This window comes from Rhincodon typus, chromosome 23 (assembly GCF_021869965.1).
Source record: "Rhincodon typus isolate 14 chromosome 23, sRhiTyp1.1, whole genome shotgun sequence".
Lineage (NCBI taxonomy): Eukaryota > Metazoa > Chordata > Chondrichthyes > Orectolobiformes > Rhincodontidae > Rhincodon > Rhincodon typus.
The window spans coordinates 26,441,113-26,454,553 of record NC_063354.1 but is presented as its reverse complement, the minus strand read 5'-3'; the positions used below and the strand labels follow the sequence as shown (position 1 = coordinate 26,454,553).

The 13,441-nt window shown below is 39.8% G+C and overlaps 1 protein-coding gene across 8 annotated transcripts in view; it reads left to right on the top strand.

Annotated features, from left to right (window-relative positions):
• The window catches only part of LOC109920333 (septin-9-like), a 745,967-nt gene that overhangs the window by 602,033 nt on the left and 130,493 nt on the right, over nt 1-13,441 (top strand). The gene's annotated exons all lie outside the window — the stretch shown is intronic.

The window sequence follows — 13,441 nt, the reverse complement described above, 5'->3', positions numbered from 1 at the left end:
CACTTCACTAACACCTTCCACCCCAACCTTAAGTTTACCTGGACCATCTCTAACACCTCTCTCCCCTTCCTGGACCTCTCTGTCTCCATATCGGGCAACCACCTAGAAACCGATATTCATTTCAAGCCCACCGACTCCCACAGCTACCTAGAATACTCCTCCTCCCACCCACCTTCCTGCAAAAATGCTATCCCCTATTCCCAATTCCTTCGCCTCCGCCGCATCTGCTCCCAGGATGAGGCATTCCACTCCCGTACATCTCAGTTGTCCTCGTTTTTCAAGGACCGTAACTTCCCCTCCTCGGTGGTCGAGAACGCCCTCAACCGTGTCTCCCACATCTCCCGCACCTCATCCCTCACACCCCGTCCACGCAATAAAAACCAAAAAAGAATCCCCCTCGTCCTCACGTACCACCCCACCAACCTCCGGATCCAACGCATCATCCTCCGACACTTCCGCCATCTGCAATCCGACCCCACCACCAAAGACATCTTTCCCTCCCCACCTTTATCTGCTTTCCGGAGGGACAACTCTCTCCGTGACTCCCTTGTCCGCTCCACACTCCCCTCCAGCTCCACCACACCCGGCACTTTTCCCTGCAACCGCAGGAAGTGCTACACCTGCCCCCATACCTCCTCCCTCACCCCCATCCCAGGCCCCAAGAAGACTTTCCACATCAAGCAGATGTTCACCTGCACATCTGCCAATGTGGTATACTGCATCCGCTGTACCCGGTGTGGCTTCCTCTACATCGGGGAAACCAAGCGGAGACTCGGGGACCGCTTTGCAGAACACCTACGCTCGGTTCGCAACAAACAACTGCACCTCCCAGTCGCGAACCATTTCAACTCCCCCTCCCATTCCTCAGACGACATGTCCATCCTGGGCCTCCTGCAGTGCCACAACGATGCCACCCGAAGGTTGCAGGAACAGCAACTCATATTCCGCTTGGGAACCCTGCAGCCCAATGGTATCAATGTGGATTTCACAAGTTTCAAAATCTCCCCTCCCCCCACCGCATCCCAAAACCAGTCCAGCTCGTCCCTGCCTCCCTAACCTGTTCTTCCTCCCACCTATCCCCTCCTCCCACCTCAAGCCGCACCTCCATCTCCTACCGACTAACCTCATCCCGCCCCCTTGACCTTTCCGTCCTCCCTGGACTGACCTATCCCCTCCCTAACTCCCCACCTACACTCACCTTTACTGGCCCCATCCCTGTTTGTTTCCTCTCCACCTATCCTCTCCTCTATCCATCTTCTATCCGCCTCCCACTCTCTCCCTATTTATTTCAGAACCCCCTTCCCCTCCCCCTTTTCTGATGAAGGGTCAAGGCCCGAAACGTCAGCCTCTCTGCTCCTATGATGCTGCTTGACCTGCTGTGTTCATCCAGCCCTGCACCTTGTTGTCCCTGACAGTCAACTATGTTGCTGTGGGTCTGGAGTCACATGCAGGCCAAACCAGGTAAGATGGTAGTTTCCTTCCCAACTTATTAGTGAGCCAGATGGATTTTTTTCCAACAATCAACAACGGTTTCATGATCATCATTAGATGCTTAATTCCAGATTTTTATTGAATTTAAATTCCATCATTTACCATGGATGGGATTTGAACCCAGTTTCCTAGAAAGTAACTAAATAAAAACTGAAAGAACTGTGGCTGCTGTGAATCAGAAACATAAACAGAAGTTGCTGGAAAAGCTCAGCAGGTCTGGCAGCATCAGTGACGAGAAATCAGAGTTAACATTTCGGGGCCAGTTCTGAGGAAGGGTCACCGCACCTGAAACATTAACTCTGATTTCTGATCACAGATTCTGCCAGACGTGCTGAGCTTTTCCAGCAACTTATATTTTTGTCCCCAGAACATTACCTGGCTCTGTGGATTAACAGCCCAGCAATAATACCACCATCCCTTCCCCTAAAGAGATTGAAGCCAGAATGCTTATACTATTAGTGGTGTGTTTTGTTTGCCTTTTGTTTTATATGGTGGTGGTCAGAATCATGTTATCTCACAAAAGATGATAAAATATCCAAATGCCCTCAAAAGCACATCTCACCATTCCAGTGAGACAAGAGACCCTGTTTCTTCCCCCTCCTATGTTATGGTTTCATGTTCTGATTCTTCATCAGAATTAAAATTTCATTAACTTTGCAACCTGAAAAGCTCATGCGATTTTTAACTAGCTGCTGGAAACACCGTGAGGCAGCTTAGACTTTTGCCCACGACTTCTTTTGTCAGTTTCTCAATGTCCAGGTTATTGAATCAATTGAAGAGTCAAATGAAAAGTAAGTTAGTTTATTTCTGCTGCCTCCCTTTCTGTCTCCTCCCCACAAAAAAACCTGTGTCCACTCATGGACCCCTGCTGTACATCTCCTGGAACTAATTACCAAATAACATTGAAAGCCCTGGCAACATGTCTGAGAATGGACCTCTCTCATGACATGACAATATGGAGTAAGAGATGCAGCTTCTACTATCATCAAGAAGGCTAAATAATACGACAGAAGACATAGTCAAAAGCTTCCCATAGTCAATTTTAACTTTAACCATAAATAATTATATTGTTTGCACATCCCCTAGCTCAATAAATAAAGGAGGCCTCTCAAATCTGTAATCATTACAGGCTATCCATTCATACAAAAGTTCAACTCCTTCCTCCTAACCTACATTTCCTCTGAAGTTCTGCAAATGTGCCACCATGAGGAATTGCTGAAAGCTGATTCTGCGAATTGAAAAAGCACCATGCAGAGTAATTTCAAGTGTTGAAACTGAGTTTTAAATTTAATTTTTTGCTGCTGAATGAAAATGGAAGTAATCACAAAGGGCTTTCTGGGGAAGACTATGCCATTGCCCATATCCCTGTATGCTTCTGCACTATGATCAAAAGGAAAACTAAAGATATTTTTGTAACTGTTGGGTAATTTTGAAGAGAGCTTCCAGATAGAGAAAATAATACGTGAAAATGTCAAATTCAAAACCTTTGATTAAGAGCATGAATGCAATGAACCATGTTCAAGCCTTGACATAACACTGAAGTTTAATTCGTGACATAATAAAACTTGAAACCTATACTGACTACTCCAATGGCATTTGATTATAGCACAGCTGTCCATGCTTCACTGACCATTTGGACACATGTTTTGGATGCTGGGAGTTGCAAGTGTCAAAGGAGATATTCTTGGTGTTGTCTTGCTGGCAATTTTGATGCCTAAGCACTGCAAATATTTTACACCTGACTGTTTGCTAAATTTTTAAAGGAGAAGCTAAAGTTAAATATTATGAATAAGATCAACCACTATATTTTCATTTGTGCCAAACAGAACAGAAACGTGAACTCTGTGGAACCCTTTCTACATGTCAGCAAAAAGTGTCAACATTCTCAAAATTGGTCACTTTTTCCCCTTTTAAAAATTCAAATGATAGCAGTATTCTTGCATCGTGATGCCATCTATGGTAACTGACTAAAACACAGAATCTGAAATTAAGACACAATAGTGAAGATACTCAGCAGGCCTGGTGGCGTTGTTGGAGAGAGAAACAAGTTAATGTTTTAGATCTGTAAATTTCTGATGAGAGGTTACAGGTTCTATCTGTCTTTCTCTTTTCTTCCCCCCACCACCTTATACGTACACACACGTGCTGCCAGACATATTCAGTACTTCCAGCATTTTCTCCTCTCTTTCATTTTATCCCAAAGTAAAGCTAGTTCTGTAAAATGCTTCAACTTCAACATCAGAACATTTCAAGCTAATTGCATCTGTTACTACTTTGCTTCTGAGATATGTCTTAGATATTTATTGGAATGTTCCAGTCTGTGACAGCAAAGTTAACTTCAAAAATGAGAAAGCTATGCCAAGCTTTGAAGCAGCTGTTAAAAAGAATAGGACAGGAACAAAGATATCAGAGCAATGAGTGCTATCTGACAGAGGTTGCAGGATAATTTGTGGTTGACAAACCGTATTATTTGTTGTGACACGTAGACCTGCTAAACCTACTTCATCTGTTTGAGACTAAATTTCTGCTCAAATCCTAACTCCTAAAAGGCCCGCAAGGAAGCTAGTGGTCCTGCAACAAGATGTACAAAATAATGATTCAATTTTTAAAATCAAATCTTATTTGAAAGTATAAACTGGGACAGAAGCTTTGCTGAAGGACATGGGAAGATTAAGTTTTGAAAATGAATACCTAAGCACAAATTTTTGTTAGAGCCCTTAGACTTTAATGCATCCTTGCTAAATTAACGTTTAATTAAAGTAATTTATGTTTCTGGCCTATGATGCTGCTAGGCCTCCCATTTCCAGCTGTAATCTTGATTAATGAATAGCCAGCATAATAAGTTATTTCCTGCTTGTATTTTCTGGTCTTTGTTTTAGACATTCTTCTGCTTTAAATGCATAAGAATATGAATTTTTAAGAAAAGTTGTCTGTACTGTCGTAATGCTGTGTTTGGCTTTGGTCTCAAGGAGGAATATATGGGGAGACAAAAATGTATGGCATCTATTCTTCAAAGTATCCAGCTAGGAATTCCTCGAATTAATGGTCATGTTTAATCCAAATTATGTGCAAAATAAGATTGAATTCAGTTACAGCTCTTTTGCAACTTAGATTTTTTTTAGTGTCATGGAATCCAGTTTGTAATTTGGTCCAATTTTATATATGGCAATGCAGATGAAATGTACAAGAATTCATTCAGTTTACCTCAGTTGTTAATTAGTGAGTGGTTATTTTATGCATCACCATCATTTTACATATAATGGCATGAAACTAGCAATGTTATGCATGCTGATTATGATAAACAGGAACTCGAGCTTAATAAATGCAGTTGCGTGTGTCAACATAATTTATCTCAACGTATTTTTCTTGCATTTCTTTTACTTTCCACATCACATCCATGTTATTACAAATGGCAGGACACAGATATTCACGGTTTAGCAGTCAAAACTAAGCCTGGGTTTGGCCTGAAGAACTACTGCTTATAATGGTATAACAGAGCAGACATGTTGCATTTGAATAATAAACATGGAAAGAGTATGTGGGTGGTGGTATTTTGTGTGTGGTAGGTCAGTTATTTTTTAGTTTGGCTAATGTTTGTCCAATCATAATTTTCCTTCAACACTTAATTTTTTTTCATAACTCTTCTGCATTCAATTTAAAAACTAGTTTAAAAACAGTTTAAAATGGCAGCTGTCTGCAACATTTACCTCAAAAGAAAATGCAGGCCTTCCTTGTAATTAACATACTTTATGCTATCTGATGTCTCTTGGAGATTTGAAGATGTGGACAAATGTTTTATTGTGTACTAATTCTCTGTTGCATCATTTTTTCACATTAAATATTGTTCATTCCATCTCAGTCTGTTCACTCTTTGATTTGTATATTGCAGTATTCCCATTTGGTAATGTTTGCTCTTTCTATTTGTGGCTTATTGCGGTCCCAAATTCTCTTGCCCTATTTCTAAATTTACCTTCCAAGGATCTAATTTATGATCCATGACATCTTGTTGAGGTTCTGATCTTGGCTAAGGTATTGATACACATACAAAGTGAGCAAGAAACATAGGTCGGGAAGAACAGTTAGAAATTTTGCATATCTGCTATTGGTTAATTAACATCAGGAGGGATCTGAAATTGAGTTATCTCTCTCTTGTTGTTTGGGGGAAGATGAGGGAACTGATAAGACTCTGAGGAATAGGAATAGCAAATCTCAAATTTGGGGGAAAATTGAACAATTTTGAATAAAGGAACCAGGAACTGAAGAATGTGATTTTAATCAGTTCCTTTTGTGAATCTATATAACTATTCAATTAATGCAGAACTAAGCCAGGCCAGAATGTGATGTGCTGCACAAACAAAGCATGTGTTACTTCCTATTCATTTCAGGTTATTCAGAGGATACTTGGAGTGAACCGAAATAAATCAGCTTTACAACCCATATCTGTGTGCTGTTGTTATGCACCATCTGTCAACTATCTTGCATCCCCATTCGCTTAGTCTGCATTGATTTCTCCTTCTAATTCACAGTTATCTGCCCTTCAAATCTCTGGTCAAATTTTCAGCAACAATGAGGGAAAGTAAAGGAAGGAGAATGACTAGACAAAGTGGAAACCCTTGTCAGGTGGTCTGATAGTAATATGCAGATAAACCATATGAAAAATAAAATTTCTAACATGTTGTAGAATATGAAGTTGACATCCAGGGTTGTTTGTAACCCCTTTCTTTTATCTTTCTTAGGCAGAGGAGAAGCAAAAGAAATCATAAATGTTTACAGTCTTTTAAGTCCAACCTTTACTTATTCAGCTAGTTCAAATTTTAAGGATCAGATTTTCAAATTCTTTTCTACCAAATATTTTGAGACTTCTAGAGTTCTTCCTAGTCTCAGCTGTCTACGTGGTCAAGTCTCTAGTTTAAAAACAAGCCTTTGCAATGAAATATGGACCTTATGTAAACCAGAAGTTTAACATTCCTCTTTATTCATTTTACAAATACATCATATAATGGCATGAGTTGCATTGAACTGGATTATTAGTTGTGTCACTTATTTTAGTGCCCTGAGAATAGGCAAGTATCATTTTGGAAACCAAGGTTGTAGAGAGAGATAATAATTAAATACTCCATGGGAGACAGTCAGACATCATTGAAGTTCAAGGTGTTGGATGAATAAATCCAGATCTTTTGGAAACAAACTGATCAAATAAAATGATTTAAAGAAAAGAATTGCTGGAGGGAAGATTCTTTCTTCATAGAGGATGGGTTTAACATGATCAGTGGAAAACAAATAGGTCCTTTCCTTCTGTTCTTCATTGATTAAAATGGAACAGGGTTCTTCTCTGCCTTCAATTTTAGGGATTGGGAAAGGGAAGATTTGTCTGGTACCTCTGCATTTTCTGCTTTTTAAAAAAAAAAATCAGATTTACAACATTTCACGAAATGATATGCTTACTTTAAAGGCACATCACTTAAAGAAATTGAACGTAGAAGTGATATAGTTTTGTTATTTTGAGAATAAAATAAATTATATCCTTTTTTGGTTGCTACTGATCATTATGCTTCCTGTTCCCTTGAGAAAAATCTTTTACTGATATCACCACTGCAGTGACCCTCAGAATCCCAAGAAATGGATTAATTTGACTTGTTTCTCCTCAGTTTTGTTGAGGTGGGCAAACTATCTGCCAAGGGAACTGGAACAGGCATAATGGCCTGAATAACTTTATTCTGTGTAAGATTCTAGAGTTTTATTTGTAGAATGGTTTTATAGTCATCCTCAATCCTTTGGGAGATGTGAGAGAGAAATCTGCTCCTCCACGCGAGCCATTATTCAAAATGCATTTTATTCACCTCCTGTGGTGTTAGTAAATTTTCCAGTGAAACAAAAATAAGTGCAAGGGCATTGGCTCATTAGAGGATGTATTTAGTAGCAGTGTTGTGAATTAATTCCTTCAGAATCCCACTGGTCAGTACTTCAAGTGAAAGGATGACAATTAGTAAAGGAAAGTGTTTAAAAATTCATGAAAAACAGAAAAGATATTTGAAGCTTATTTACATGTAGCGTCCAAGGCAACTCTTTACCCCCATTGGTGGGTTTGGAAGCAGGCTGAATTTTCAATGTCGTTGAAAATACACATAAAATGTGAGTGAGCTTCAATAATGATGCAGTGGGTGCATAGCATGAATTAAATCAAATGCTTCACAATATTTGTGAGTTAAGCTCAAACTGCAGAAATGTATTCCAAAAAAAACCTTTAGAAAGGTGTAAGAGTGACAAATGCAAAGTTTCGTGAGTGGTTTTATTTGAATTCTTTTCCTCTGGAAGCCACTGTTCTGGTGAAAAAGGGCCAGTTAAGTCTGGCTGAATCAGGGAAATTTAGCTTTTCTTTAAGCTTATACAAGAGAGAAGATCTCTGATACCTAAAGAACTTCTCAATAGTGGACTTTGTAGCACATATTTTATTGTCCTAAACTTCATTCAAGCCTCTGTTATCTTAAACTTCAGCCTTGGATCTGCTAGTTTCCATGGTGACTCAACCCACCTGTCTGGCCTTCAGTTTCCTTTTGTCTCCTTTTGCTCTTTGGAGCAATGAATGATATGGTTAGGCTATTACTGTTACAATAACATTCCCAAAATCAACTTTTTAAATCAAGTACCCCATCATTCCATGAACAAATTGAATATAAGTGAAATACCTTAAAACTCAATTGATATTAACACTGCCACCCTTGCTTTGGTACTTCTATTTGGACCCCTGGTCAGATACAGCCTGACCCAAGAGGGAAGTCCCTGAGATCCTCTACTCACCAAATGTTCTACTTCGGGTTCAATGGGCTTTGGATCTTGTAATTTAGAGTTGCCTTAACAGCTTCTCCACAAGCCTTAATCTAGGCTGGGCCCAGACTCCTCATCTCATTAGACTTATGAAAATTTCATAATGCTTCCAATATTCATGTTCCCTGGGAGGGGTGCTTTGCTTGCAATGGATGTCAAGATGTATCCTTTATCAGCCAGAATTACCATCTGCACTACCGAGGATACCATCAATCCCTGCTGACCTATTGGGAGACTCCTCAACAGGACTGTGATAAATGCAGTGGCTGCTCCCGCCCTCCCTATCTCCCACCAGTTATACTGCATTCTTGCTGTTTTGGCTCAATTACTGGCTGAGTCCTCCTAACTAAGGGTCTGGTTAATTGGTTCACCAAGACCCTAACCCTCATGATTACTTGATGATGGTTTCATTCTTTAAGCTTCTTTAGAAGTACGTAAGGCCCATTCCAATGTTATATGGGCCATTCTATATATGGTGTTACTAGTGAGGACTCTGCTTAAATGAACAAAGTCCCCAACAAGAAAAGGGTCAGTGATCTGCGAGTAGAAGATATGATTGTTGTCACACTTTAATGTTTCATTCAGAAATCTTGTCCTATCTGTTTGAAAGTATCACTGCATAGGGGATGTTTGGACTGACTAATCACATAATGGCAGAATAATTACTGATGGATTTCAGGGTATTACAGGAGCAAATAATTTAATGCTGCAGTTTAGTAAAATGTTCTCGGTTGTCGTCTTCAAATGTTCACGACGTCTCCCAGGCTCCAACCTGGTACACCAACCCATTTGTCTCCAGTTGAAAAGATTCAAATTTATATTATCATATGATGCTAAGCCATCATATCTTATCCTTTCACTTAGGTTGAGTTAGTTTTACAAACAATGACCTGGGATTGTAATTTTAATCCTTATGTTATACATGGACTTGTATAGCTGTAAGTGCATATTCAGTTCCCTTGGCTGTGAATCCTAGTCTTTCTGCATTCTCTTTAGCCATCCAAGTGGTATAATAGTTCATTCTAGAGAATGTTAATGAATTCAGGACTGAATTAGCCCCTCAGAACAAACCCCATGCATCTTCTAAGCTCTACTTTGCTCTCACTGGTAGCCTGGGGCCAAGGGGCTCAGAATCTTATAATCTTGGACCATACACTATAACCTCTGTTTTGCCCAATTGGTAGACTCCATGGTGACCACAGTTAGCTAACAATGTTGATCAACCTTGTCAAGTCACCTTGAAGATAACCATCGTGTAATGTCACTTTTGTATTTTCCACATTGTAATTATCCCATCCAAAGCGGGGACATGGTGGAGAATTTGCATTTTGTGGGTTTCAGATAACCAGCAAGTTAACTCTTCAAAACATCACATACTCCAAAATAATTAACAACATCTATACATTAGGCTAAACCCTGACCACTAATTCTGATTCCCAAATGAATGGGATAGATAGTCCATCCCACTGTGATGTTCACTGCTGTGTTGGACAATCTTAAGGGTGTTCTGCCTCTATAAGGGGAATGTGACATCAGTTTGCTGCAGTGTTACTTGTGTAGATCATTTTTGCTGATCTTTCTCAATAGGATAACCTGAATAATACAATGACTTCCGTTAGTGATTCTGTTAGAAATCCACATGCCCCATTTCCATATCCATTCTCTACTCCCACATTTAGTAGTTAGATGCACTGTCCTTGGTTCAGACTGATATTTTTATGATGATCATGTGGACAACTGCCACCTCATCTGGGAGAAGTGCTGCTTCCACCAATGATCAAACTATCTCCTCATGTTTAATGTGACGACCTCCCTGGTTTCTGGCCTCCTCCTCATCCATGCTAACATGTATTAACCCACAGTCGTCCTGTAGGCTTACTGACTGTGTTAGTATAAATATTAACTTGTTTACTGTCAGACCATTTATAATGTCTCCATGACTGTTGCTTGGTTATTTCAGGGAATTTTCTCTTCTCACCCTCACCCAGACATCATTGTTTCACTCTTTGTAAATGCACTTTTAGTACAACTAACCAGCCTTGGGCTCCTTATAAATATACAGAGTCATAGAGAAGTACAGCACAGAAACAAACCCTTCGGCCCAACTTCTCCATGCCAACCAAATATCCTAAATTATTCTTGTCTAATTTGCCAGCATTTGTCTCATATCTCTCTTAAACCCTTCCTATGCATGTATCCATCCAGATTCCTTTTAAATGTTGTTCTAGCCTCTACCATTTCCTCTGCCAGCTCGTTCCATACAGGCACCACCCTCTGCATGAAAAATTTGCCCCTTAAATCTTTCTCCTCTCACCTTAAACCTGTGCCTTCTAGTTTTGGGCTCCCTACCCTGGGGAAAAAGACCTTGACTATTCACTTTATCCATGTCCCTCATGATTTTATAAACTTCCGTAAGATCACACCGCATCCTCTGACACTCCAGGGAAAACAGCCCCAGTCTATTCAGCCTCTCCCTATAGCTCAAACCCTTCAACCCTGGCAACATCCTTGAAAATCTTTTCTGAATCCTTTCAAGTTTCACAACGTCTTTCCTATAGCAGGGAGACCAGAATGGAATGCAGTATTCCAAAAATGGCCTCACCAATATCCTGTACAGTCGCAACATTGGCTCCCAATCCTATACTCGATGTGCTGACAAATCTTCTAGAACCCCACAAAATTTCCTCCACTTTCCCTTCCAAGTGAATGCCCTTATTCCACAGCCTTGTCTTCAACCAGCATTTTGCAGTGATTGACTTCTCTGTTTGACGTGGTCACCTTTGCAGGCTTGATTCTCGCATCCCATACAATTTTTACAGGTCTGTTTTTGGGAATCGAAACAGCCTCTTATGTGGAACTTCTGCTGTCTCATGTTGATCTTAGTTTGCCTGTATTTAGCCGCTTTACCAAAGTGTGTTGGGTATGTCGAATAAATTGCCATAACTTCACTTTATTCTTTATTTCTTCGCTCTGTGTAACAATCAATGATATGTTTATGCAGGTTGTTATTGTTACTGAACTAACTTACCTAAAGATTTTCTTTAGTCAATTATTCCACCATGTCAGGTAGAAATTGAGCACGGCTACAGCATTTATTTCAAGGTTATCATGCAGTTTAATTTGACCTTTACTGATTTTGAACCCCTATCCCTACCACTCCAGTGCACATGTTAGCAGCATAACTGTTAACTTTGAAATGTAGTAATTTGGTGGAATTGCAGTCTGCACATGAATGTTCACTGCAGAGGTGGCCATATGTGAAGTTATTGCTGATAATACCCTTGGAATTTTGCAATATGTGATGTCACCTGGAAGTATAGATATAATTCTGAGATCAGGGTTCCCGTGATAGTTCCATTGGATTAAGCGCAATGACATTGACATGGCCATTTGAAAACTTGCACCTTTTTTCTACTTTATGTTCTGAAGCTGAAACTTTTATTCAGTGTTTATTTGAGTGTTTTGGTTGGAATCTCAAGGGATCCTTCAGCACTGGAGCTTACAGGGGATGAGAGGTAAGCTGGACAAGTGCCACTTTAGGTGGAGGCCTTTGGTCTATCAGGTTACTGACTTTCCTCTATTCCCTGAGAAATGATGACCCAATTTCAATTCCGTTGGCTGCAGTCTCACGGCACCTGTGTAAGGAGGCTGATCTGTTCAAAATTTCTTTGTTTTAAAGAAGAGCTTTTTTTAAATAAAGAGAATAGTTTGTAGATGTGAGTGTCACTGGTTAGGCAAGCATTTATTATCCATCCCTTACCACTACCCAGAGGGCAGTTAAGAGTCGACCACATTGTTGTGTGCGTGGAGTCGCATATAGGCCAGACCAGGTAAGGGTCGCATTTATCCTTCACTAAATAACAGTAGTTAACCAGATGGGTTGTTACAACAATCAACAATGATGACATGGTCTCCATCAGGCCAGCTCTTTATTTCAGGTTTTCACATGTCGGCCTGGGGAACGCTCATGGGAACCCTATCCATTCTGCAGAGATTATTATTTGACTGTTTGAGTTTCTACAGAAGTAACAATCTGAACTGAAGCTAAGGGGTGTGGGAATACCCAGCAGAGGATGTTCTAGTGTTCTGGTTGGCTTTGTAAAGGCTGAACAGAGGTTCTGCCCCTGCTACAACAACCAGGGAACTCTTGATAAAGAAGGGAATCTGGTGAAACTTGATCTTTGCCATGTTTCTGGGTGTCATAGAATTTTTTGCTGTGTTTTAAGGCTTTTGGGGCCTGTAACCTTGGAAAAAATGTAAACCAAATTAGGTGATTTTACATTTTAAAAAAAAAAAGATTATTTTCCGTTCCTTTCTGCAATAAGTGTAATTTTGCTTTCTTTTCCAAATAGTCGATTTGAATATATAGAGCAGACTATTAGAAACATTATTCGTATTGAAAACCTAATGAAGGAAATATATTTATGTAAAAAGTAGCTGTCAACGCCTTCAACTTTTAACTAGAAACATAATGGAGAATAAATATTGATGTATCAACACTAATTTCTCTAATGATAGTAATTCATGACCTTCAAAAGTTTGCAAATGTGATGAGACAATAAGCATTTGTCTGTGTATCGTAATGAGTGTTTGGAAGTAGTAACTAATCTGTAGCCCAGTTGAAGGGCTGAAAAGGGATCATAAATGTTGCCCTACTTCTGTTTGCATTTGGTACAAGTCTCTCCATACGTCAGAATAAGTCGTGCTATTGCACATTTTTTTTTGTGAAAACAGCAAAATCTAGTTCACTTACAGTGAAGGGTCATGTTTTGGAAATGTCCTCACCTTCAGACAGGGATATTGATGTGAAACTAACAATTTGCATTTGCTGTCATGAGACTTTGAGCTGAATTTGAATACTCATTTAGAAGAAAATATCCAGGCATTTAACAGGTTCACGTATTTGTCTCTTCAGCCCTGAAACTTTTTTGGAGTTTGTTTTCAACCAGAGGAATGTGATGAATGTCCCTTCTCCCAAAAGGCTGAAGGAAGTCTATGTGAAATGGCCTTGGTATGCACCCGGTTTCTTATAGGTGTGAATTCCCAACCTAAAACTCAGCATTAATTGTCACCAATCTGGCAACATTCGCTCCAATTTTTAATTCTGCATAAGTGGGTGGACTTT